The sequence below is a fragment of the Xiphophorus hellerii genome, chromosome 24 (genome assembly GCF_003331165.1).
Source record: "Xiphophorus hellerii strain 12219 chromosome 24, Xiphophorus_hellerii-4.1, whole genome shotgun sequence".
NCBI classification, from domain to species: Eukaryota; Metazoa; Chordata; class Actinopteri; order Cyprinodontiformes; family Poeciliidae; genus Xiphophorus; species Xiphophorus hellerii.
The window spans coordinates 16,113,170-16,140,753 of NC_045695.1; the positions used below are offsets into that span (position 1 = coordinate 16,113,170).

Consider the following 27,584-nt stretch of genomic DNA (forward strand, 5'->3'; position numbering starts at 1 on the left):
TTTTTTGTTATTAAAGTTTTTATTATTTTAGAACACTAACCACCAAGAAATAAAAACCACAAATAGAACAGAGCCAAACAAAACAAAACCTCCAGGTCAGCGCATATCTAATCAATAAAAATTCCACTCAAAAAATTGACATATACAAATATCCTCGATGTTAGCAGAAACAACCACAGTAAACAGAAGTAATAACTCGTCAGTACTTTCCAAAGCAGCAGTTCATCAAAGGAATTTACTCGTCCCAATATTGCAGGAGAAGAAACCATTCCAGGATTTCGTGAAGTTTTCTATGTCATTATTTAGCTTAGCCAGCATTTGTTCATATGACACTATTTCCAACATCAACTCCAACCAGTTTTTAATATTCGGAACAGTTGCAGATTTCCATATTCTGAGGATTATTCTGGCAGCCGTGACCGTCCCCACCTGCACCACGGTGCTTTGGTGTTTTGACATATTAGGCATCACTAATCACTAATAAGTCTGGTGACATGGGTATCCCCACACCTATCCACTTTCCAATGTGTTGTAATACTGTTTTCCAGAATGGGGAGATGCATTTACATCCCCACATCGCATGTATAAAAGTTCCTGGTTCCGTTTTGCATTTCCAGCATAGGTTATTGGCGAGCAGGCCCATTCTATGGAGCCTGGATGGGGTGAAATAAAATCTATGTACTATCTTATAGTGCGTAAATTTCCCTATCGATTCTTTAATATATTTCCCATTATTTGAAAGTACATTCAACCATTCTTCATCACCAAAAACGTAGCCAAGGTCCCTCTGCCAGACAATCCCCAGACTTTTACATATATCCTTTTGCATGCTGTTAAATAATTTATAAAATGTGGATGCCTTATATTTGATTTTACTTGAGCCCATAAGTTCCTGTATTGGATTATCCTTATGTGTGAAATTGTCTTTAATAATACAGTCTCTAATTTGTAGATATCTCCAGAAACTTTCTTTTTTTAAGTTATATTTCAGCATGAGATCTGAAAAAGACATAAAAACCCGTCTGTATACAAATCATCCACAGTGCGTATTCCCTTCACAAGCCATTGTTCCCAGTAAACAGTTTTCCTTCCAATACAGATGGATGGATTAAACCACAATGAAGAGTACAACTGTTTAAAATGCGACATCCTACATATTTTATGCATCTCCTTCCATACTAATTTAGAATGTGCCAATACTGGATTTGTGGGGAGAGGATGTCTATTATGCATTTTACCATGAGAAAAAACATCTATTGGTCTGAAAGGATTCACTAATTCTTCTTCAATATTCATCCAACTCAGCTTTGTTTCTCCCTTTACAAAATATTTGAACCACCTAGACATTTCAAAGGTGAGATTATATAGCCTTACATTAGGGAGAGCCACGCCCCTTATGTTCCCTACACACCACATTTTCTTAATGCTAATTCTGGGTTTCTTCTTGTCCCAAAGAAAGTCCTTAACAAAAGTCTCGTACTGTTTGTATACCTATGATGGGATGTCAACAGGCACCATCATGGACACATAACTTAACAATGGGGCTATCACCATTTTTATTTCATTCACCTTTCCCCATAAAGAGAGCTCCATTTATTAAGATTAGTTTTTATTTTCTGAAGAAGCGGTTCCATATTCAGTAGCATTATTTCCTTTAGATTCGAACGAAGTCGTACACCCAGATATTTCATACCCGAGGGAACCCTAACGATGCTAACGATGCTAACAGGTTCCAGCAGCAGCTTGTTTTACACACAAACTGATTATCAGCAGCTGCAGATTTAAACTCTGATGCTGAACAGCAGCGACTGTCCTTCAGTTCACTGATCATCACTCATTCATTTATTATTAAACTAGTATATAGGACAAAGGAAATTAATAATCACTCATTAATTTATTATTAAACTACTATAAAGGACAAAGGAAATTAATAATCGCTCATTAATTTATTATTAAACTGGTATAAAGGACAAAGGAAATTAATAATCACTCATTAATTTATTATTAAACTAGTATAAAGGACAAAGGAAATTAATAATCACTCATTAATTTATTATTAAACTAGTATAAAGGACAAAGGAAATTAATAATCACTGATTAATTTATTATTAAACTAGTATAAAGGACAAAGGAAATTAATAATCACTCATTAATTTATTATGAAACTAGTATAAAGGACAAAGGAAATTAATAATCACTCATTAATTTATTATGAAACTAGTATGAAGGACAAAGGAAACTAGAAAATTCCTGAAGAAATTTAACCGGGGCCTGCCAAAGCGTGCCCGTCGGTTTGGACCCAGCGTTCTGATGCTAGAAATTAGCATCAATGCTAGAGAAAGCTGCAATAGTATGAGGAGATTGACAAGATTGTTGACTAACATGGACTTGCACCATTCAGTATGATAAAGTAAGTGCATCAGCCAAAATTAGCAAAAATGCTAATGTTAGCGTGATTGCTGTCAGTAGCATGTGGGACATCTCTAGGATGTTTTCTATAATGGACTTACTCCATTCAGTATACTAAACATGGCTAAAAAGTCAAATAAATAGCTAATAGCTTATTTAAGCTAAAATGCTAATGCTAATGAACTGCCTTGCTGCGCAAGGCAGTTCCCTAACCTGGGAGAAAAGGATAATGCAGAATAATATTATTGCACCGCCTGCGGCGGTGCACTAACCTCAGGGGCATGTTGAGGCTTTTATTTTGAAATTTTTGTTAAGCTTCATTTCAAAGGTCCAAACTAATCGCATGTCTAATAGTCATTGGGTTAAATCAGTTATTTATTGCTCAAAAGAGCAATTACCTAATGTAAGATTTCTCAAGGCTTTTATTTCGCAAGTCAGTACTGCTCTCCTTATGCATTGCTATGGGCAGGCCCCAATAATAAAGAAACTTTTCTTGGGAGAATAGCAATAGGTTCCTGCCATTGCTTTGCATGGCAGGCCCCAATAATATTAAAGAGACGCTTGTTGGGTGTAGAGTAATAGGTTCCTCCCATTGCTTTGCATGGCAGGCCCCAACTAGAAAATTTCTGAAGAAATTTAACCGGGGCCTGCCAAACCGTGCCCGTCGGTTTGGGCCCGGCGTTGTCATGCTAGAAATTAGCATCGATGCTAAAGAACGCTGCAACGTAATCAATAGCATGTGGAGAATCACAAGAACATTAAGTAAGGTGGACGTGCACCATTCAGTATGATGTAAAATTTGTCAAGGCTTTTATTTTGGAATTTTTGTGAAACTTCATTTCAAAGGGCCAAACTAATACCATGTGTAACATTGCTTTGGCTGAAAAAGTCAAATAAAGCCAAAAAGAGCAATTACATGATGTAAAAATATTCAAGGCTTTTATTTTGAAATTTTTAGTTAAGCTTCATTTCAAAGGTCCAAACTAATCCCATGTATAACAGTCATTGGGTTAAATCAGTTATGTAATGCTCAACAGAGCAATTACCTGATGTAAAAATATTCAAGGCTTTTATTTTGAAATTATTATTATGCTTAATTTTAAAGTTCCGAACTAATCCCATGTGTAACAGTTACTGAGTTAAATCAGTTATATACAGCCCATAGCAGCAAGTAGTTCTAAAGGCCAGTTCAGTCCTGATCTGTTTCAACTGAGGGTTCCACTATAGATAGAACTACAGTGATGCGTATTTGTAGTCCTAATCAGCAGCCAATAGCCTCTTGAGTTCCGTTGCTATGGTAAATAAGTTTCTCACCAAGGTGTGAACTGTTAGTGACAGAGCCTGAGACAGCCTAGAAAATCCTGTCGCATGACTTTGCTCTGAAGCACCGTGACAGAAAACCGTACGATCTAGAGAAATTTCGAAAACATTTTACCGGAGCAGACATGCGTATCAATGTGAGGACCGATTTTGATACCAATCGTGCGATATTTGTGGGCGTGATGGCGATTTCAAAATTATTTTGGGGTCAAAAAATCTCTTCATTTCTCACTCTAGCCGAGATCTAAAGGCCCTGGCTCTCACTCTAATTTTCGGAAAAATGAGAAACTTTGGGTCGCTTAGAGACAAATTGTGGACAAACCGTAACTGGTATCGACGAGCCGTCTTCACTTTCGAAGAGATCACAGACGTATCTACAAAATGAAATTTGAATGGCATTTCTACGTGAATTCGTGACGACACAGAAAATCCTCAAAAATAGGGTATTTCTAAGATTTTTCCCATTGACTTATAATGGGTTTTTTTTCGTAGTTTTTAGCGAATTATGTCGCCACGTTAAGCCCAAATCCCACCAAAAGTAATAGCTCCAATGGCGTGAATTTTCTGCACGTTTTGATACCTCATTTGTAGGTGTGCACGCAGCGGTATGAGCCGCATTAACAGTTACGGAAGAAAAATAAAGAACTAGAAAAACAAAATTTCTGAAGAAATTTAGCCGGGGCCTGCCAAGGCGCGCCCGTGGGGTATGGGCCCGGCGTCGTCACGCTACAAATTGGCATCGACGCTAAAGAACGCCGCAACGTAATCAGTGGCACGCGGAGAATCGCAAGAACATAAAGTAAGGCGGACGTGCACCATTCAGTATGATTTAAAATTTTTGTCAAGGCTTTTATTTTGGAAGTTTTGTTAAACTTCATTTCAAAGGGCCAAACTAATCCCATGCGTAATAGTCATTGGGTTAAATCAGTTATATAATGCTCAACAGAGCAATTATCTGATTTAAAAATATTCAAGGCTTTTATTTTGAAATTTGCAGTATGCTTCATTTCAGAGGGCCAAACTATTCCATTGTGTAACAGTGCTTTGGATAAAAAAGTCACATAAAGCCAAAAAGCGCAATTACCTGATGTAAAAATATTCAAGGCTTTTATTTTGAAATTATTATTATGCTCCATTTGAAAGTTCCGAACTAATCCCATGTGTAACAGTGCTTTGGATGAAAAAGTCATATACGGCCAAAAACAGCAATTACCTGATGTAAAAATATTCAAGGCTTTTATTTTGAAATTATTGTTATGCTCCATTTTAAAGTTCCGAACTAATCCCATGTGTAACAGTGCTTTGGATGAAAAAGTCATACAAAGCCAAAAACAGCAATTACATGATGTAAAAATATTCAAGGCTTTTATTTTGAAATTATTGTTATGCTCCATTTTAAAGTTCCGAACTAATCCCATGTGTAACAGTGCTTTGGATGAAAAAGTCATACAAAGCCAAAAACAGCAATTACATGATGTAAAAATATTCAAGGCTTTTATTTTGAAATTATTATTATGCTCCATTTTAAAGTTCCGAACTAATCCCATGTGTAACAGTTACTGAGTTAAATCAGTTATATACAGCCCATAGCAGCGGGTAGTTCTAAAGGCCAGTTCTCAGTCCTGATCTGTTTCAACTGAGGATAGATAGAACTACAATGATGCGTATTTGTAGTCCAAATCAGCAGCCAATAGCCTCTTGAGATCCGTTGCTATGTTAAATAAGTTTCACACCAAGGTGTGAAGTGTTAGTGAAACAGCCTGAGAGCCTCAGAAAATCCTGTCGCATGACTTTGCTCTGAAGCACCGTGACAGAAAACCGTACGGTCTAGATAAATTTCGAAAACATTTTACCGGAGCAGACAGGCGTATCAATGTCAGGACCGATTTTGATACAAATCGTGCGATATTTGTGGCCGTGATGGCGATTTCAAAATTATTTTGGGCTCAAAAAACCTCTTCATTTCTCACTCTAGCCGAGATGGGCTGTCACTCTAATTTTAGAAAAAATGAGAAACTTTGGGTCGCTTAGAGGCAAATTGTGGACAAACCGTAACTGGTATCGACGAGCCGTCTTCACTTTCGAAGAGATCACAGACGTATCTACAAAATGAAATTTGAATGGCATTTCTAGGTGAATTTGTGACGACACAGAAAATCCTCAAAAATAGGGTATTTCTAGGATTTTTCCCATTGACTTATAATGGGGTTTTTTTCGTAGTTTTTTGCGAATTATGTCGCCACGTTAAGCCCAAATCCCACCAGAAGTAATAGCTGGAATGGCGTGAATTTTCTGCACGTTTTGATACCTCATTTGTAGGTGTGCACCCAGCGGTATGAGCCGCATTAACGGTTACGGAAGAAAAATAAAGAATAAAGAAACACTTTCTCCGACAATAGCAATAGGTTCCTGCCATTGCTTTGCATGGCAGGCCCCAACTAGAAAAACAAAATTTCTGAAGAAATTTAGCCGGGGCCTGCCAAGGCGCGCCCGTTGGGTTTGCGCCCGGCGTCGTCACGCTACAAATTGGCATCGACGCTAAAGAACGCCGCAACGTAATCAATGGCACGCGGAGAACCACAAGAACGTTAAGTAAGGCGGACGTGCACCATTCAGTATGATTTAAAATTTTTGTCAAGGCTTTTATTTTGGAAGTTTTGTTAAACTTCATTTCAAAGGGCCAAACTAATCCCATGCGTAATAGTCATTGGGTTAAATCAGTTATATAATGCTCAACAGAGCAATTATCTGATTTAAAAATATTCAAGGCTTTTATTTTGAAATTATTATTATGCTCCATTTTAAAGTTCCGAACTAATCCCATGTGTAACAGTGCTTTGGATGAAAAAGTCATATACGGCCAAAAAGAGCAATTACATGATGTAAAAATATTCAAGGCTTTTATTTTGAAATTATTATTATGCTCCATTTTAAAGTTCCGAACTAATCCCATGTGTAACAGTGCTTTGGATGAAAAAGTCATACAAAGCCAAAAACAGCAATTACATGATGTAAAAATATTCAAGGCTTTTATTTTGAAATTTTCAGCATGCTTCATTTTAAAGTTCTGAACTAATACCACGTGTAAGAGTGCTTTGGATGAAAAAGTCAAATAAAGCCAAAAAGAGCAATTACGTCATGTAAAAATATTCAAGGCTTTTATTTTGAAATTTTCAGTATGCTTCATTTCAAAGGGCCAAACTAATACCATGTGTAACAGTGCTTTGGATGAAAAAGTCAAATAAAGCCAAAAAGAGCAATTACATGATGTAAAAATATTCAAGGCTTTTATTTTGAAATTTTCAGTATGCTTCATTTCAAAGGGCCAAACTAATACCATGTGTAACAGTGCTTTGGATGAAAAAGTCAAATAAAGCCAAAAAGAGCAATTACATGATGTAAAAATATTCAAGGCTTTTATTTTGAAATTTTCAGTATGCTTCATTTCAAAGGGCCAAACTAATACCATGTGTAACAGTGCTTTGGATGAAAAAGTCATATAAAGCCAAAAAGAGCAATTACGTCATGTAAAAATATTCAAGGCTTTTATTTTGAAATTTTCAGTATGCTTCATTTCAAAGGGCCAAACTAATACCATGTGTAACAGTGCTTTGGATGAAAAAGTCAAATAAAGCCAAAAAGAGCAATTACATGATGTAAAAATATTCAAGGCTTTTATTTTGAAATTTTTGTTAAGCTTCATTTCAAAGGGCCAAACTAATACCATGTGTAACAGTGCTTTGGATGAAAAAGTCAAATAAAGCCAAAAAGAGCAATTACCTGATGTAAAAATATTCAAGGCTTTTATTTTGAAATTTTCAGTATGCTTAATTTTAAAGTTCTGAACTAATACCACGTGTAAGAGTGCTTTGGATGAAAAAGTCAAATAAAGCCAAAAAGAGCAATTACGTCATGTAAAAATATTCAGGGCTTTTATTGTGAAATTTTCAATATGCTTAATTTTAAGTTCAAAACTAATCCCATGTGTAACAGTTACTGAGTTAAATCCGTTATATACAGCCCATAGCAGCAATTAGTTCTAAAGGCCAGTTCAGTCAACCTCTGTTTCAACTGAGTATTCCACTATATATAGAACTACAGTGATGCGTATTTGTAGTCCTAACCACCAGCCAATAGCCTCTTGAGTTCCGTTGCTATGGTAAATAATGGTCTCAGCAGGTGTGAGCTGAGAGTCATACATGCTCAAACACACAATTGTGTGTTTGAGCCAACACGTTTTACTGAAAAAAAGCATTGGAAACAAATCCTTCCTGTTCGGGAACCGTAATACATATTCGAAAAGCGTTTGAAGCGTATGAGAGGTCAATGTGTCTTCTGCGATAGTCCCGAGATTCATATCTGTACCTCAGTCAGAACATTTACAGCGATGAGAGAAAGAAATGTTGTGCCCAGATCTGAAATTCTATTCAAATACATGGGAGAGAGCCTGAGACAGCCTCAGAAAATCCTGTCGCATGACTTTGCTCTGAAGCACCGTGACAGAAAACCGTACGGTCTAGATAAATTTCGAAAACATTTTACCGGAGCAGACAGGCGTATCAATGTCAGGACCGATTTTGATACTAATCGTGCGATATTTGTGGGCGTGATGGCGATTTCAAAATTATTTTGGGCTCAAAAAACCTGTTCATTTCTCACTCAAGCCGAGATGGGCTCTCACTCTAATTTTAGGATAAAGGAGAAAGTTTGGGTCGCTTAGAGACAAATTGTGGACAAACCGTAACTGGTATCGACGAGCCGTCTTCACTTTCGAAGAGATCACAGACGTATCTACAAAATGAAATTTGAATGGCATTTCTAGGTGAATTTGTGACGACACAGAAAATCCTCAAAAATAGGGTATTTCTAGGATTTTTCCCATTGACTTATAATGGGGTTTTTTTCGCAGTTTTTTGCGAATTATGTCGCCACGTTAACCCCAAATCCCACCAAAAATAATAGCTCCAATGGCGTGAATTTTCTGCACGTTTTGATACCTCATTTGTAGGTGTGCACCCAGCGGTATGAGCCGCATTAACGGTTACGGAAGAAAAATAAAGAATACTAGAAAATTTCGGAAGAAATTTAGCCGGGGCCTGCCAAGGCGCGCCCGTCGGGCATGGGCCCGGCGTCGTCACGCCACAAATCGGCGTCGACGCTAAAGAACGCCGCAACGTAATCAGTGGCACGCGGAGAATCGCAAGAACGTCAAGCGAGGCGGACGTGCACCGTTCAGTATTATAAAGTAAGTATATCAGCTAAAATCAGCAGAAACGCTAATGTTAGCGTCATTGCTTTCATCAGTATGTGGGAAATCACTAGGATATTTTCTGTAATTGATTTACTCCATTCAGTATACTAAACATTGCTAAAAAGTAAAATAAATAGCTAATAGCTTATTGAAGCTAAAATGCTAACGCTAATGAACCTTGCATTGAACTGTTTAGTAACAGTTCAATGCTCATAAACTGCAGGAAGGCAGTTCATTAGCATTTACCTAATGATTGTCACAAATATAAATTTTCAATAACGCACACACACACAACATATTACAGTTTAAAAATATATATTGACCTTATGTTAAAGATTTCTACAAACTTTTTACAGGTAAAGTTTACAATGAACCAAAATTACAACATTTAAAGAATACCATAAATTTAAGAATCTAATGTCTCTGCAATAAAAAGAAATTGCTATCTTTTTTATTTTTAAACAACACCTCATATTGTTAAATAACTGATTTTATGTATTCAAGTTTTAAATATTACATTTGAGTTTGCATGGATGTAAAATTACTGCTCAGTTTAAAAATTACAGTATTTTTAAACTGAGCAGTTTAAAAATATGCTCAGTATTTTTAAACTGCTCAGCTAAACTTCGCTCTTTAGCTCGTTAGCTTGTCGATGTTTCAGTTTTATTCGCTGGGAAAATTATTCTTTGTCTGCTTTGAAGATAAGCAGACAAATAATAAAAAACAAGTTTTGATATTAACTCTCAACTTCATTCACAAAACTTTTTCGTTATTTATTACGCAACGAACTGTCCTTGAACACAACGCTGATCCCTCTTCACCCTGTCACCAACTCACACACATCCTCATTGTGTTGTGTTCTGTAAATAAACAAAACACAAGCAAAATCAATAAACTATATGCATATTCCAGTATACTGAGTTTTGGTTTTACATTCATTCTATTTAAATTTAGTTTGTTTGTGCTTACCAATGTTTCCCCTGGTCAGTTCGTCGATGTCTGGTTTTAGTTCTATTCTGTGGCAATCCGCAAAACGGCGTGTAGGTTTTCGTCAGTAATGCGCGATCTGTGCTTGGTCTTGTTTAAAGTCATTATTGAAAACATCTCTTCGCACAGATAGGTGCTTCCAAACGTGGACAAAACACGAGCTGCATGGAGTCGAAGCTGTGGCATCAAATCAGGGGGCAGTAGACGGTAAAAGTCCTCGATTGAAACATCACGGGACTTCGCTCTTTAGCTTGTTAGCTTGTCGATGTTTCAGTTTTATTCGCTGGGAAAATTAATAATCAGCTTGAGGTGACTCTGCTGCACTCTAGTGGCGAGAAGCCGTAATGTTGGTTGGTAAGAATCGGAAGGCATTATGGGATATGTAGTTTGTAGTCAATTCGTGCTCAAAACCTATTTTAAGTCAATCAATGGGGCTGTAAAACGGTGGTAGGGGGGAGAGGGCCACATAAAATGACGTAGCCGGCCACATGTGGCCCGCGGGCCTTGAGTTTGACACATGTGCAATAGAGGATCTATCTGCTGCTCATGCAAAACAGTCTATTTTAATCCCATGTGTAATAGTCATTGGGTTAAATCAGTTATATAATGCTGAAAACGCAAGTAGTTGATGTAAAAATATTCAAGGCTTTTATTTTGAAATTATTATTATGCTCCATTTTAAAGTTCCGAACTAATACCACGTGTAACATTGCTTTGGATGAAAAAGTCACATAAAGCCAAAAACAGCAATTACCTGATGTAACAACATTCAAGGCTTTTATTTTGAAATTATTATTATGCTCCATTTTAAAGTTCCGAACTAATCCCATGTGTAACATTGCTTTGGATGAAAAAGTCATATACGGCCAAAAAGAGCAATTACATGATGTAAAAATATTCAAGGCTTTTATTTTGAAATTATTATTATGCTCCATTTTAAAGTTCCGAACTAATCCCATGTGTAACAGTGCTTTGGATGGAAAAGTCAAATAAAGCCAAAAAGAGCAATTACGTCATGTAAAAATATTCAGGGCTTTTATTTTGAAATTTTCAATATGCTTAATTTTAAAGTTCCAAACTAATCCCATGTGTAACAGTTACTGAGTTAAATCAGTTATATACAGCCCATAGCAGCAAGTAGTTCTAAAGGCCAGTTCTCAGTCCTGATCTGTTTCAACTGAGGATAGATAGAACTACAATGATGCGTATTTGTAGTCCAAACCAGCAGCCAATAGCCTCTTGAGATCCGTTGCTATGGCAAATAATGGTCTCAGCAGGTGTGAGCTCTGAGCTCTGAGCTCTCAAACACACAATTGTGTGTTTGAGCAAACACGTTTTACTGACAAAAAAGCATTGGAAACAAATCCTTCTTGTTCGGGAACCGTAATACATATTCGAAAAGCGTTTTAAGCGTATGACAGTTCAATGTGTCTTCTGCGATAGTCCCGAGATTCATATCTGTACCTCACTCAGAACATTTACAGCGATGAGAGAAAGAAATGTTGTGCCCAGATCTGAAATTCTATTCAAATACATGGGAGAGAGCCTCAGACAGCCTCAGAAAATCCTGTCGCATGACTTTGCTCTGAAGCACCGTGACAGAAAACCGTACGATCTAGATAAATTTCGAAAAGATTTTACCGGAGCAGACAGGCGTATCAATGTCAGGACCGATTTTGATACTAATCGTGCGATATTTGTGGGCGTGATGGCGATTTCAAAAATGATTTGGGTTGAAAAAGTTGTCTTGATCTCTCACTCTAATCAGCGAGAGAAGCACTCTAACTTTAGGAAAAATGAGAAACTTTGGGTCGCTTAGAGGCAAATTGTGGACAAACCGTAACTGTTATCGACGAGCCGTCTTCACTTTCGAAGAGATCACAGACGTATCTACAAAATGAAATTTGAATGGCATTTCTACGTGAATTAGTGACGACACAGAAAATCCTCAAAAATAGGGTATTTCCAGGATTTTTCCCATTGACTTATAATGGGGTTTTTTTCGTAGTTTTTTGCGAATTATGTCGCCACGTTAAGCCCAAATCCCACCAAAAGTAATAGCAACAATGGCGTGAATTTTCTGCACGTTTTGATACCTCATTTGTAGGTGTGCACCCAGCGGTATGAGCCGCATTAACGGTTACGGAAGAAAAATAAAGAACTATAACTAGAAAAACAAAATTTCTGAAGAAATTTAGCCGGGGCCTGCCAAGGCGCGCCCGTCGGGCATGGGCCCGGCGTCGTCGCGCCGCAAATCGGCGTCGACGCCAAAGAACGCCGCGACGTGATCAGTGGCACGTGGAGAACCGCAAGAACGTTAAGCGAGGCGGACGTGCACCGTTCGGTACGATTTAAAATGTTGTCGAGGCTTTTATTTTGGAAGTTTTGTTAAACTTCATTTCAAAGGGCCAAACTAATCCCAAGCGTAATAGTCCTTGGGTTAAAATAGTTATATAATGCTCAAAACACAAGTGGCTGATGTAAAAATATTCAAGGCTTTTATTTTGAAATTTTCAGTATGCTTCATTTCAAAGGGCCAAACTAATACCATGTGTAACAGTGCTTTGGATGAAAAAGTCAAATAAAGCCAAAAAGAGCAATTACGTCATGTAAAAATATTCAAGGCTTTTATTTTGAAATTTTCAGTATGCTTCATTTCAAAGGGCCAAACTAATACCACGTGTAACAGTGCTTTGGATGAAAAAGTCAAATAAAACCAAAAAGAGCAATTACTTCATGTAAAAAATATTCAAGGCTTTTATTTTGGAATTTTCAGTATGCTTCATTTCAAAGGGCCAAACTAATACCATGTGTAACAGTGCTTTGGATGAAAAAGTCAAATAAAGCCAAAAAGAGCAATTACATGATGTAAAAATATTCAAGGCTTTTATTTTGAAATTTTCAGTATGCTTCATTTTAAAGTTCTGAACTAATACCACGTGTAACAGTGCTTTGGATGAAAAAGTCAAATAAAGCCAAAAAGAGCAATTACGTCATGTAAAAATATTCAAGGCTTTTATTTTGAAATTTTCAGTATGCTTCATTTCAGAGGGCCAAACTAATCCCATGTGTAACAGTGCTTTGGATGAAAAAGTCATACAAAGCCAAAAACAGCAATTACATGATTTAAAAATATTCAAGGCTTTTATTTTGAAATTTTCATTACGCTTCATTTTAAAGTTCTGAACTAATACCATGTGTAACAGTGCTTTGGATGAAAAAGTCAAATAAAGCCAAAAAGAGCAATTACATGATGTAAAAATATTCAAGGCTTTTATTTTGAAATTATTATTATGCTCCATTTTCAAAGTTCCGAACTAATCCCATGTGTAACATTGCTTTGGATGAAAAAGTCATATACGGCCAAAAAGAGCAATTACGTCATGTAAAAATATTCAAGGCTTTTATTTTGAAATTTTCAGTATGCTTAATTTTAAAGTTCCAAACTAATACCATGTGTAACAGTGCTTTGGATGAAAAAGTCACATAGAGCCAAAAACAGCAATTGCCTGATGTAAAAATATTCAAGGCTTTTATTTTGAAATTATTATTATGCTCCATTTTAAAGTTCCGAACTAATCCCATGTGTAACATTGCTTTGGATGAAAAAGTCATATACGGCCAAAAAGAGCAATTACGTCATGTAAAATATTCAAGGCTTTTATTTTGAAATTTTCAGTATGCTTAATTTTAAAGTTCCAAACTGTGTAACAGTTACTGAGTTAAATCAGTTATATACAGCCCATAGCAGCAGGTAGTTCTAAAGGCCAGTTCTCAGTCCTGATCTGTTTCAACTGAGGATAGATAGAACTACAGCGATGCGTATTTGTAGTACAAATCAGCAGCCAATAGCCTCTTGAGATCCGTTGCTATGGCAAATAATGGTCTCAGCAGGTGTGAGCTCTGAGCTCTGAGCTGTCAAACACACAATTGTGTGTTTGAGCAAACACATTTTACTGAAAAGAAGCATTGGAAACAAATCCTTCCTGTTCGGGAACCGTAATACATATTCGAAAAGCGTTTGTAGCGTATGACAGTTCAATGTGTCTTCTGCGATAGTCCCGAGATTCATATCTGTACCTCACTCAGAACATTTACAGCGATGAGAGAAAGAAATGTTGTGCCCAGATCTGAACCTACATCGGCTGTCACTCTAATTTGAAGAAAAATGAGAAACTTTGGGTCGCTTAGAGGCAAATTGTGGACAAACCGTAACTGGTATCGACGAGCCGTCTTCACTTTCGAAGAGATCACAGACGTATCTACAAAATGAAATTTGAATGGCATTTCTAGGTGAATTTGTGACGACACAGCAAATCCTCAAAAATAGGGTATTTCTAGGATTTTTCCCATTGACTTATAATGGGGTTTTTTTCGTAGTTTTTTGCGAATTATGTCGCCACGTTAAGCCCAAATCCCACCACAAGTAATAGCTCCAATGGCGTGAATTTTCTGCACGTTTTGATACCTCATTTGTAGGTGTGCACCAAGCGGTATGAGCCGCATTAACGGTTACGGAAGAAAAATAAAGAATTATAATACTTAAAGAGACGCTTCTCTCCGACAATAGTAATAGGTTCCTGCCATTGCTTTGCATGGCAGGCCCCAACTAGAAAATTTCGGAAGAAATTTAGCCGGGGCCTGCCAAGGCGCGCCCGTGGCTCTGGGCCCGGCGTCGTCACGCTACAAATCGGCATCGATGCTAAAGAACGCCGCAACGTAATCAGTGGCACGCGGAGAATCGCAAGAACGTTAAGTAAGGCGGACGTGCACCATTCAGTATTATAAAGTAAGTATATCAGCTAAAATCAGCAGAAACGCTAATGTTAGCGTCATTGCTTTCATCAGTATGTGGGAAATCACTAGGATATTTTCTATAATTGATTTACTCCATTCAGTATACTAAACATTGCTAAAAAGTAAAATAAATAGCTAATAGCTTATTGAAGCTAAAATGCTAACGCTAATGAACCTTGCATTGAACTGTTTAGTAACAGTTCAATGCTCATAAACTGCAGGAAGGCAGTTCATTAGCATTTACCTAATGATTGTCACAAATATAAATTTTCAATAACGCACACACACACAACATATTACAGTTTAAAAATATATATTGACCTTATGTTAAAGATTTCTACAAACGTTTTACAGGTAAAGTTTACAATGAACCAAAATTACAACATTTAAAGAATACCATAAATTTAAGAATCTAATGTCTCTGCAATAAAAAGAAATTGCTATCTTTTTTATTTTTAAACAACACCTCATATTGTTAAATAACTGATTTTATGTATTCAAGTTTTAAATATTACATTTGAGTTTGCATGGATGTAAAATTACTGCTCAGTTTAAAAATTACAGTATCTTTAAACTGAGCAGTTTAAAAATATGCTCAGTATTTTGAAACTGCTCAGCTAAACTTCGCTCTTTAGCTCGTTAGCTTGTCGATGTTTCAGTTTTATTCGCTGGGAAAATTATTCTTTGTCTGCTTTGAAGATAAGCAGACAAATAATAAAAAACAAGTTTTGATATAAACTCTCAACTTCATTCACAAAACTTTTTCGTTATTTATTACACAACGAACATGCATTTCACATAAGAACAAAACAATGAGGTGATGTTGCCTGTCCTTGAACACAACGCTGATCCCTCTTCACCCCGTCACCAACTCACACACATCCTCATTGTGTTGTGTTCTGTAAATAAACAAAACACAAGCAAAATCAATAAACTATATGCATATTCCAGTATACTGAGTTTTGGTTTTACATTCATTCTATTTAAATGTAGTTTGTTTGTGCTTACCAATGTTTTCTGGCCGGATGTCTGGCACCGTTTTCCCCTGGTCAGTTCGTCGATGTCTGGTTTTAGTTCTATTCTGTGGCAATCCGCAAAACGGCGTGTAGGTTTTCGTCAGTAATGCGCGATCTGTGCTTGGTCTTGTTTAAAGTCATTATTGAAAACATCTGTTCGCACAGATAGGTGCTTCCAAACGTGGACAAAACACGAGCTGCATGGAGTCGAAGCTGTGGCATCAAATCAGGGGGCAGTAGACGGTAAAAGTCCTCGATTGAAACATCACGGAACTTCGCTCTTTAGCTTCTTAGCTTGTCGATGTTTCAGTTTTATTCGCTGGGAAAATTAATAATCAGCTTGAGGTGACTCTGCTGCACTCTAGTGGCGAGAAGCCGTAATGTTGGTTGGTAAGAATCGGAAGGCATTATGGGATATGTAGTTTGTAGTCAATTCGTGCTCAAAACCTATTTTAAGTCAATCAATGGGGCTGTAAAACGGTGGTAGGGGGGAGAGGGCCACATAAAATGACGTAGCCGGCCACATGTGGCCCGCGGGCCTTGAGTTTGACACATGTGCAATAGAGGATCTATCTGCTGCTCATGCAAAACAGTCTATTTTAATCCCATGTGTAATGGTCATTGGGTTAAATCAGTTATATAATGCTGAAAACGCAAGTAGTTGATGTAAAAATATTCAAGGCTTTTATTTTGAAATTTTTGTTAAGCTTCATTTCAAAGGGCCAAACTAATACCATGTGTAACAGTGCTTTGGATGAAAAAGTCAAATAAAGCCAAAAAGAGCAATTACATGATGTAAAAATATTCAAGGCTTTTATTTTGAAATTTTCAGTATGCTTCATTTTAAAGTTCTGAACTAATACCACGTGTAACAGTGCTTTGGATGAAAAAGTCAAATAAAGCCAAAAAGAGCAATTACGTCATGTAAAAATATTCAAGGCTTTTATTTTGAAATTTTCAGTATGCTTCATTTCAGAGGGCCAAACTAATCCCATGTGTAACAGTGCTTTGGATGAAAAAGTCATACAAAGCCAAAAACAGCAATTACATGATTTAAAAATATTCAAGGCTTTTATTTTGAAATTTTCATTACGCTTCATTTTAAAGTTCTGAACTAATACCATGTGTAACAGTGCTTTGGATGAAAAAGTCAAATAAAGCCAAAAAGAGCAATTACATGATGTAAAAATATTCAAGGCTTTTATTTTGAAATTATTATTATGCTCCATTTTCAAAGTTCCGAACTAATCCCATGTGTAACATTGCTTTGGATGAAAAAGTCATATACGGCCAAAAAGAGCAATTACGTCATGTAAAAATATTCAAGGCTTTTATTTTGAAATTTTCAGTATGCTTAATTTTAAAGTTCCAAACTAATACCATGTGTAACAGTGCTTTGGATGAAAAAGTCACATAGAGCCAAAAACAGCAATTGCCTGATGTAAAAATATTCAAGGCTTTTATTTTGAAATTATTATTATGCTCCATTTTAAAGTTCCGAACTAATCCCATGTGTAACATTGCTTTGGATGAAAAAGTCATATACGGCCAAAAAGAGCAATTACGTCATGTAAAATATTCAAGGCTTTTATTTTGAAATTTTCAGTATGCTTAATTTTAAAGTTCCAAACTGTGTAACAGTTACTGAGTTAAATCAGTTATATACAGCCCATAGCAGCAGGTAGTTCTAAAGGCCAGTTCTCAGTCCTGATCTGTTTCAACTGAGGATAGATAGAACTACAGCGATGCGTATTTGTAGTACAAATCAGCAGCCAATAGCCTCTTGAGATCCGTTGCTATGGCAAATAATGGTCTCAGCAGGTGTGAGCTCTGAGCTCTGAGCTGTCAAACACACAATTGTGTGTTTGAGCAAACACATTTTACTGAAAAGAAGCATTGGAAACAAATCCTTCCTGTTCGGGAACCGTAATACATATTCGAAAAGCGTTTGTAGCGTATGACAGTTCAATGTGTCTTCTGCGATAGTCCCGAGATTCATATCTGTACCTCACTCAGAACATTTACAGCGATGAGAGAAAGAAATGTTGTGCCCAGATCTGAACCTACATCGGCTGTCACTCTAATTTGAAGAAAAATGAGAAACTTTGGGTCGCTTAGAGGCAAATTGTGGACAAACCGTAACTGGTATCGACGAGCCGTCTTCACTTTCGAAGAGATCACAGACGTATCTACAAAATGAAATTTGAATGGCATTTCTAGGTGAATTTGTGACGACACAGCAAATCCTCAAAAATAGGGTATTTCTAGGATTTTTCCCATTGACTTATAATGGGGTTTTTTTCGTAGTTTTTTGCGAATTATGTCGCCACGTTAAGCCCAAATCCCACCACAAGTAATAGCTCCAATGGCGTGAATTTTCTGCACGTTTTGATACCTCATTTGTAGGTGTGCACCAAGCGGTATGAGCCGCATTAACGGTTACGGAAGAAAAATAAAGAATTATAATACTTAAAGAGACGCTTCTCTCCGACAATAGTAATAGGTTCCTGCCATTGCTTTGCATGGCAGGCCCCAACTAGAAAATTTCGGAAGAAATTTAGCCGGGGCCTGCCAAGGCGCGCCCGTGGCTCTGGGCCCGGCGTCGTCACGCTACAAATCGGCATCGATGCTAAAGAACGCCGCAACGTAATCAGTGGCACGCGGAGAATCGCAAGAACGTTAAGTAAGGCGGACGTGCACCATTCAGTATTATAAAGTAAGTATATCAGCTAAAATCAGCAGAAACGCTAATGTTAGCGTCATTGCTTTCATCAGTATGTGGGAAATCACTAGGATATTTTCTATAATTGATTTACTCCATTCAGTATACTAAACATTGCTAAAAAGTAAAATAAATAGCTAATAGCTTATTGAAGCTAAAATGCTAACGCTAATGAACCTTGCATTGAACTGTTTAGTAACAGTTCAATGCTCATAAACTGCAGGAAGGCAGTTCATTAGCATTTACCTAATGATTGTCACAAATATAAATTTTCAATAACGCACACACACACAACATATTACAGTTTAAAAATATATATTGACCTTATGTTAAAGATTTCTACAAACGTTTTACAGGTAAAGTTTACAATGAACCAAAATTACAACATTTAAAGAATACCATAAATTTAAGAATCTAATGTCTCTGCAATAAAAAGAAATTGCTATCTTTTTTATTTTTAAACAACACCTCATATTGTTAAATAACTGATTTTATGTATTCAAGTTTTAAATATTACATTTGAGTTTGCATGGATGTAAAATTACTGCTCAGTTTAAAAATTACAGTATCTTTAAACTGAGCAGTTTAAAAATATGCTCAGTATTTTGAAACTGCTCAGCTAAACTTCGCTCTTTAGCTCGTTAGCTTGTCGATGTTTCAGTTTTATTCGCTGGGAAAATTATTCTTTGTCTGCTTTGAAGATAAGCAGACAAATAATAAAAAACAAGTTTTGATATAAACTCTCAACTTCATTCACAAAACTTTTTCGTTATTTATTACACAACGAACATGCATTTCACATAAGAACAAAACAATGAGGTGATGTTGCCTGTCCTTGAACACAACGCTGATCCCTCTTCACCCCGTCACCAACTCACACACATCCTCATTGTGTTGTGTTCTGTAAATAAACAAAACACAAGCAAAATCAATAAACTATATGCATATTCCAGTATACTGAGTTTTGGTTTTACATTCATTCTATTTAAATGTAGTTTGTTTGTGCTTACCAATGTTTTCTGGCCGGATGTCTGGCACCGTTTTCCCCTGGTCAGTTCGTCGATGTCTGGTTTTAGTTCTATTCTGTGGCAATCCGCAAAACGGCGTGTAGGTTTTCGTCAGTAATGCGCGATCTGTGCTTGGTCTTGTTTAAAGTCATTATTGAAAACATCTGTTCGCACAGATAGGTGCTTCCAAACGTGGACAAAACACGAGCTGCATGGAGTCGAAGCTGTGGCATCAAATCAGGGGGCAGTAGACGGTAAAAGTCCTCGATTGAAACATCACGGAACTTCGCTCTTTAGCTTCTTAGCTTGTCGATGTTTCAGTTTTATTCGCTGGGAAAATTAATAATCAGCTTGAGGTGACTCTGCTGCACTCTAGTGGCGAGAAGCCGTAATGTTGGTTGGTAAGAATCGGAAGGCATTATGGGATATGTAGTTTGTAGTCAATTCGTGCTCAAAACCTATTTTAAGTCAATCAATGGGGCTGTAAAACGGTGGTAGGGGGGAGAGGGCCACATAAAATGACGTAGCCGGCCACATGTGGCCCGCGGGCCTTGAGTTTGACACATGTGCAATAGAGGATCTATCTGCTGCTCATGCAAAACAGTCTATTTTAATCCCATGTGTAATGGTCATTGGGTTAAATCAGTTATATAATGCTGAAAACGCAAGTAGTTGATGTAAAAATATTCAAGGCTTTTATTTTGAAATTTTTGTTAAGCTTCATTTCAAAGGGCCAAACTAATACCATGTGTAACAGTGCTTTGGATGAAAAAGTCAAATAAAGCCAAAAAGAGCAATTACATGATGTAAAAATATTCAAGGCTTTTATTTTGAAATTTTCAGTATGCTTCATTTTAAAGTTCTGAACTAATACCATGTGTAAGAGTGCTTTGGATGAAAAAGTCAAATAAAGCCAAAAAGAGCAATTACGTCATGTAAAAATTTTCAAGGCTTTTATTTTGAAATTATTATTATGCTCCATTTTAAAGTTCCGAACTAATCCCATGTGTAACAGTGCTTTGGATGAAAAAGTCATACAAAGCCAAAAACAGCAATTACATGATGTAAAAATATTCAAGGCTTTTATTTTGAAATTATTATTATGCTCCATTTTAAAGTTCCAAACTAATACCATGTGTAACAGTTCCTGAGTTAAATCAGTTATATACAGCCCATAGCAGCAAATAGTTCTAAAGGCCAGTTCAGTCCTGATCTGTTTCAACTGAGGGTTCCACTATAGATAGAACTACAATGATGCGTATCTGTAGTCCAAACCAGCAGCCAATAGCCTCTTGAGATCCGTTGCTATGGCAAATAATGGTCTCAGCAGGGTGTGAGCTCTGAGCTCTGAGCTGTCAAACACACAATTGTGTGTTTGAGCAAACACGTTTTACTGACAAAAAGCATTGGAAACAAATCCTTCCTGGTCGGGAACCGTAATACATATTCGAAAAGCGTTTTAAGCGTATGACAGTTCAATGTGTCTTCTGCGATAGTCCCGAGATTCATATCTGTACCTCACTCAGAACATTTACAGCGATGAGAGAAAGAAATGTTGTGCCCAGATCTGAAATTCTATTCAAATACATGGGAGAGAGCCTCAGACAGCCTCAGAAAATCCTGTCGCATGACTTTGCTCTGAAGCACCGTGACAGAAAACCGTACGATCTAGATAAATTTCGAAAAGATTTTACCGGAGCAGACAGGCGTATCAATGTCAGGACCGATTTTGATACTAATCGTGCGATATTTGTGGGCGTGATGGCGATTTCAAAAATGATTTGGGTTGAAAAAGTTGTCTTGATCTCTCACTCTAATCAGCGAGAAAAGCACTCTAACTTTAGAAAAAATGAGAAACTTTGGGTCGCTTAGAGGCAAATTGTGGACAAACCGTAACTGGTATCGACGAGCCGTCTTCACTTTCGAAGAGATCACAGACGTATCTACAAAATGAAATTTGAATGGCATTTCTACGTGAATTAGTGACGACACAGAAAATCCTCAAAAATAGGGTATTTCCAGGATTTTTCCCATTGACTTATAATGGGGTTTTTTTCGTAGTTTTTTGCGAATTATGTCGCCACGTTAAGCCCAAATCCCACCAAAAGTAATAGCAACAATGGCGTGAATTTTCTGCACGTTTTGATACCTCATTTGTAGGTGTGCACCCAGCGGTATGAGCCGCATTAACGGTTACGGAAGAAAAATAAAGAACTATAATAATAAAGAGACGCTTGTTGGGTGTAGAGTAATAGGTTCCTGCCATTGCTTTGCATGGCAGGCCCCAATTAAAGAGACGCTTCTCTCCGACAATAGTAATAGGTTCCTGCCATTGCTTTGCATGGCAGGCCCCAACTAGAAAATTTCGGAAGAAATTTAGCCGGGGCCTGCCAAGGCGCGCCCGTCGGTTTGGGCCCGGCGTCGTCACGCTACAAATTGGCATCGAGGCTAAAGAACGCTGCAACGTAATCTATAGCATGTGGAGAATCACAAGAACGTTAAGTAAGGTGGACGTGCACCATTCAGTATGATTTAAAATGTTGTCAAGGCTTTTATTTTGGAAGTTTTGTTAAACTTCATTTCAAAGGGCCAAACTAATCCCATGCGTAATAGTCATTGGGTTAAAATAGTTATATAATGCTCAAAACACAAGTAGTTGATGTAAAAATATTAAAGGCTTTTATTTTGAAATGTTTGTTAAGCTTCATTTCAAAGCGCCAAACTAATCCTATGTTTATCAGTGCTTTGGATAAAAAAATCACATAATGCCCAAAAGAGCAAATACCCGATGTGAAATTGTCAAGGCTTTTAATTTGAAATTTTCAGTATGCTTCATTTCAAAGGGCCAAACTAATACCATGTGTAACAGTGCTTTGGATGAAAAAGTCAAATAAAGCCAAAAAGAGCAATTGCATGATGTAAAAATATTATAGGCTTTTATTTTGGAATTTTTGTTAAACTTCATTTCAAAGGGCCAAACTAATTAAATGTATAACAGTCATTGGGTTAAATCAGTTATGTAATGCTCAACAGAGCAATTATCTGATTTAAAAATACTCAAGGCTTTTATTTTGAAATTTTCAGTATGCTTCATTTTAAAGTTCCGAACTAATACCATGTGTAACAGTGCTTTGGATGAAAAAGTCAAATAAAACCAAAAAGAGCAATGACGTCATATAAAAATATTCAAGGCTTTTATTTTGAAATTTTCAGTATGCTTCATTTTAAAGTTCCGAACTAATACCATGTGTAACAGTGCTTTGGCTGAAAAAGTCAAATAAAGCCAAAAAGAGCAATTACATGATGTAAAAATATTCAAGGCTTTTATTTTGAAATTTTTGTTAAGCTTCATTTCAAAGGGCCAAACTAATACCATGTATAACAGTGCTTTGCATGAAAAAGTCAAATAAAGGCAAAAAGAGCAATTACGTCATGTAAAAATATTCAAGGCTTTTATTTTGAAATTTTCAGTATGCTTCGTTTTAAAGTTCCAAACTAATACCATGTGTAACAGTTACTGAGTTAAATCAGTTATATACAGCCCATAGCAGCAAGTAGTTCTAAAGGCCAGTTCAGTCCTGATCTGTTTCAACTGAATGTTCCACTATAGATAGAACTACAGTGATGCGTATTTGTAGTCCTAATCAGCAGCCAATAGCCTCTTGAGTTCCGTTGCTATGGTAAATAAGTTTCTCACCAAGGTGTGAAGTGTTAGTGACAGAGCCTGAGACAGCCTAGAAAATCCTGTCGCATGACTTTGCTCTGAAGCACCGTGACAGAAAACCGTACGGTCTAGATAAATTTCGAAAACATTTTACCGGAGCAGACATGCGTATCAATGTGAGGACCGATTTTGATACCAATCGTGCGATATTTGTGGGCGTGATGGCGATTTCAAAATTATTTTGGGGTCAAAAAATCTCTTCATTTCTCACTCTAGCAGAGGGGCACTCAGACAGAGAGACACTCTAATTTTAGGAAAAATGAGAAACTTTGGGTCGCTTGGAGACAAATTGTGGACAAACCGTAACTGGTATCGACGAGCCGTCTTCACTTTCGAAGAGATCACAGACGTATCTACAAAATGAAATTTGAATGGCATTTCTACGTGAATTCGTGACGACACAGAAAATCCTCAAAAATAGGGTATTTCTAGGATTTTTCCCATTGACTTATAATGGGGGTTTTTTCGTAGTTTTTTGCGAATTATGTCGCCATGTTAACCCCGAATCCCACCAAAAGTAATAGCTCCAATGGCGTGAATTTTCTGCACGTTTTGATACCTCATTTGTAGGTGTGCACGCAGCGGTATGAGCCGCATTAACGGTTACGGATGAAAAATAAAGAATTGGGAGAATAGTAATAGGTTCCTGCCATTGCTTTGCATGGCAGGCCCCAACAATAATGCAGCATTATCAGGACTGTAGTTCCCACTATGGCCACCAGAGGGTGGAAATTCCCCGCTCTGAATATAGAGGTGAGTTTGTAGAGCTGCAGCTGGTTTCTGATTTCTGTTAAGTTGATCACGTTTATATCTTTCTCATTATAAATATTAATATTATTATGGTCTGTCTAAAGGACTGACAGCTGATTTAATATATAGATGTGTTATTTACATACATTCGCTGCGTTTCCGGTTTAGAGTCAGGAGAATATTAATGAAATGTTTACTTTTTCTGGAAAACTAAATAATTATGATAATTTTGCTTCAGGGCCCAATTATATAATTTATATCACATTTTAAGAAAATTACACACTTATGCTTTCTGATAGATTAATAAACTAACGAGCTAAAATGTATTTACAGGAGAATTTAGTTCCTTATGTTTTACTTTGAAAGAACCCAAAGGAAGTGCTTTTCACATATCAGCTCTCTAGCTTTACTCTGGTTGTTGTAGTTACACAGTGAGTCCACTAGGGGGCAGAAGGCTAAGTTAGCAGTTAGCTAGTTTCCCGCTCCTGATCGGCTAATGAAGCCCTTGTTGCTTTCTTCGTGTTTCTGCTGTTTTATTTCTTAAATCTTCTTTCTACTTTAACATGAAATCAATGTTTTATCTGTCAGTGTGAACTAGAAACAGCTCCACAGAGATGAAAACAGCCCGCAGAGACTCTGAGCGGAGCTAGCGATGCTAACGATGCTAACAGGCTCCAGCAGCAGCTTGTTTTACACACAAACTGATTATCAGCAGCTGCAGATTTAAACTCTGATGCTGAACAGCAGCGACTGTCCTTCAGTTCACTGATCATCACTCATTAATTTATTATTAAACTGGTATAAAGGACAAAGGAAATTAATAATCACTCATTAATTTATTATTAAACTAGTTTAAAGGATTTTAGCGTGTAGGTACAGCGTGTGACCACAAGAGGGCGGTAGAGAGCGAGTCTCTTCCAAAGAATACAAATAAAAGTTAAATAATCTGTTTACTGTATTGCTCAGATATTTTTTGAAAAGCTTTTTTGACTTTTTAATTTTATTAATTATCCTTTAGGTGGTTTTATCCAGCTTGATGCTCTTGTAACGGTTGTGAAACAGGAAGTCAGGACCACATCGGAATCAGGATTCAGGATAATTTTATTCCTGTTCAAAACAAGAACATTGCTGTTGCTTCGGATTCTCCACAAACACTGTTGAGGAAAAATGATTATTTTTAGTGCTTAATACAGTTAATCTTACGGCATGTGTAAAAGGTATATTCAACACTCTTATTTTGAACAAATTTCTTTATTTTGAACAGGTTTGTGTTAAGGATTTAAAACTAAACCAGATGACCAAGCATTAAGGCAACAGGGGCCAAATGCAGATCTCTCAATGGGGACTCCTGCTGTGCTGTCAGAGCACAGGAGGCCATAAAATTAGCATATCCTGCAGGGCAGAATCACTGGAGCTTGGGGGAGAGAAGCCTGTTCTGTTCACAGCAGATCAAAAGCCTGCCAGAAACCAACATCTGGGATGGTGTGAAATCTTATCTCATGCTTCTCTGTACCCAAAATGACCGTAGAACCACAGGGGTCAGGACGCAGCTGTTGGCTCTTTTGTTTTTACCAGAGAGCAAATGGTCTTTGATCTTTGGCGTAAATTAGGGGGAGTTTCTAAGTTTCTCTGAGTGTCCAAGGTAGCTTCCAGTTGGCTGACAAGGGCTATGCCTTAAGTGAATATATTAAAGAGACAAGACACACCTTTAGTATAAGACTTCGTGTACAGGAGAAAAATTCAGAGAGCTGCCACTATTTTGCTTTTTTCCATCGGCTCTCTCCAAAGACGCGTCTTTGTTTTGTTTTTTGTCTGTCTTTGTCTTGTCTGTCTTTGTTTGTATAAGGTAAACAATGCATATCTCTGTTCCTCTGCAGCTTTGTTGTTGATTCATGCATTGCTTTGCATGGAATTAAACTCTGTGATTCTGTGACGTCAACGCGCATTGTTGTTTCCTTGTGGCTGCACGTCGCCCGCTGAGAGGACCCGGAAGATTAAGGAAGAGAGAGCCAAACGTTTTGTCCAAAGTTAATTTAATAAATTATTCTTCCTTAATAACACCCTCTCCCCAGCGCAGCTTGGCGCGAACTGACAGAAATGCATTAAACAAAACTAAAATTCTCTGACATACAAAGCAATTAAAATAAAACCTAAACAGAAATAATCTGCCCTACAATTACAATTTTCCACCATAACATAGAAATATATTAAATGCATTAATTTAACATCCGAATAAAATCTGAAACAACCCACATACCTGTTCAAAACAGGAACATTTTAAGCACAGCAGCTCCTGGGCTCCAGATTCTCCACAAACACCCTAATCAACCAAAAGAAACAAAAAAATAACCACTTTGATACAGAAAACTTGATGGGTGTCACCAATGTGGGAGACAAATGCCCAGCATAGTGCTGCGCTAAACATGAATATATGTGAGTTTACAACATATTTTTAGAACGTTTTCAATATTTTAATACTCAAATGAAAGACAACTCTGTACACTTACCTCTCCCCAGCGCAGCTTGGCGCGAACTGAGGAGGGCAGCGGGAACACACAGGATATAATGCACAAACAGGACGTAAGAAAATGAAAGCTTCCCCACCAAAACAAAATACAATGAAAAAACAAAGGAAAACCAATATTCATAGAGGAGGATGGCTTTTTACACACTAGGGACCAAAAATGAAAGCAAGATAAAACAGAAATAATATATTACAGACATGTCAATTCAAAGGAAATTAGTTTTGAGAAGATTCATAAAGGAAAATAAAATAAATAAATAAAATTCATTCTGCTACATAATTACATTACATGCTACACTCTGATCTCTGCTGGTTGAAACTTATCACTAATAAATATGTTTTTCTTAATATTTGTAGCTTTTTGAGACTTTGATTCTCAAAATTACCCTCATTTAATATTCCTGGGAGTTTTACAGAATAAAATGTAAGTTGTGTTTTTTTTTCAGCTACATTTTCATCTAGAGTAATAAAAAATTGCTACTTTCTAAGTAGTTGTTTTTCACTTTGTGTCTAAATTATTTTAATAATTAATCTCCATCTCTAATAACATACAAGTATGAAATATATAGATTATTATTCACAGGATTAAGTTAATATAGCTGTTGTCATTAGAAACTATTTAGTGAAAAGTTAAAAGATTATCAGTTTTATGATGGTTGATTGAGTTCTTACTGCCCTCTGGTGGTGAACTATCATAACTACAGACATTCTTCATGGAAATTGTTCAACCGGATGTTTATCTTTATTATAATTTTAAATGTTATAAAGTCAGATCAAGTCAGCTTACATTACTGTCGTTAAATAAAAGTCACTGCAGAATTTTATTCAGTAATCAGAAAAAACCTGTAAGAGTTTAACACAGCAGCTTCATTTTATGATTTAAAACTGTTTTTATTATATATATAACTCCAAACAGTGAATTAAAATATGTCAGGATAATATATGAGTCAGTAAACTGTCAATATGACTCAGGAAGACTGTTAGTTTTTCTCTAAACTCCACATTAAGTGGATATTAAATGTAAATAATGCAGCATTATCAGGACTGTAGTTCCCACTATGGCCACCAGAGGGCGGA

At 36.8% G+C, this 27,584-nt stretch overlaps 2 long non-coding RNA genes across 2 annotated transcripts; one reads left to right on the top strand and one right to left on the bottom strand.

The window, feature by feature from the left end:
- On the top strand, nt 1-25,694 carry LOC116715736 (uncharacterized). Its single transcript, XR_004338229.1, has 2 exons — nt 1-1,729; nt 24,655-25,694. It is a non-coding gene; the product is annotated as an uncharacterized LOC116715736 (long non-coding RNA).
- On the bottom strand, nt 25,067-27,584 carry LOC116715737 (uncharacterized). Its single transcript, XR_004338230.1, has 2 exons — nt 26,491-27,584; nt 25,067-26,303 (listed from the first exon to the last, which is right to left on the bottom strand). It is a non-coding gene; the product is annotated as an uncharacterized LOC116715737 (long non-coding RNA).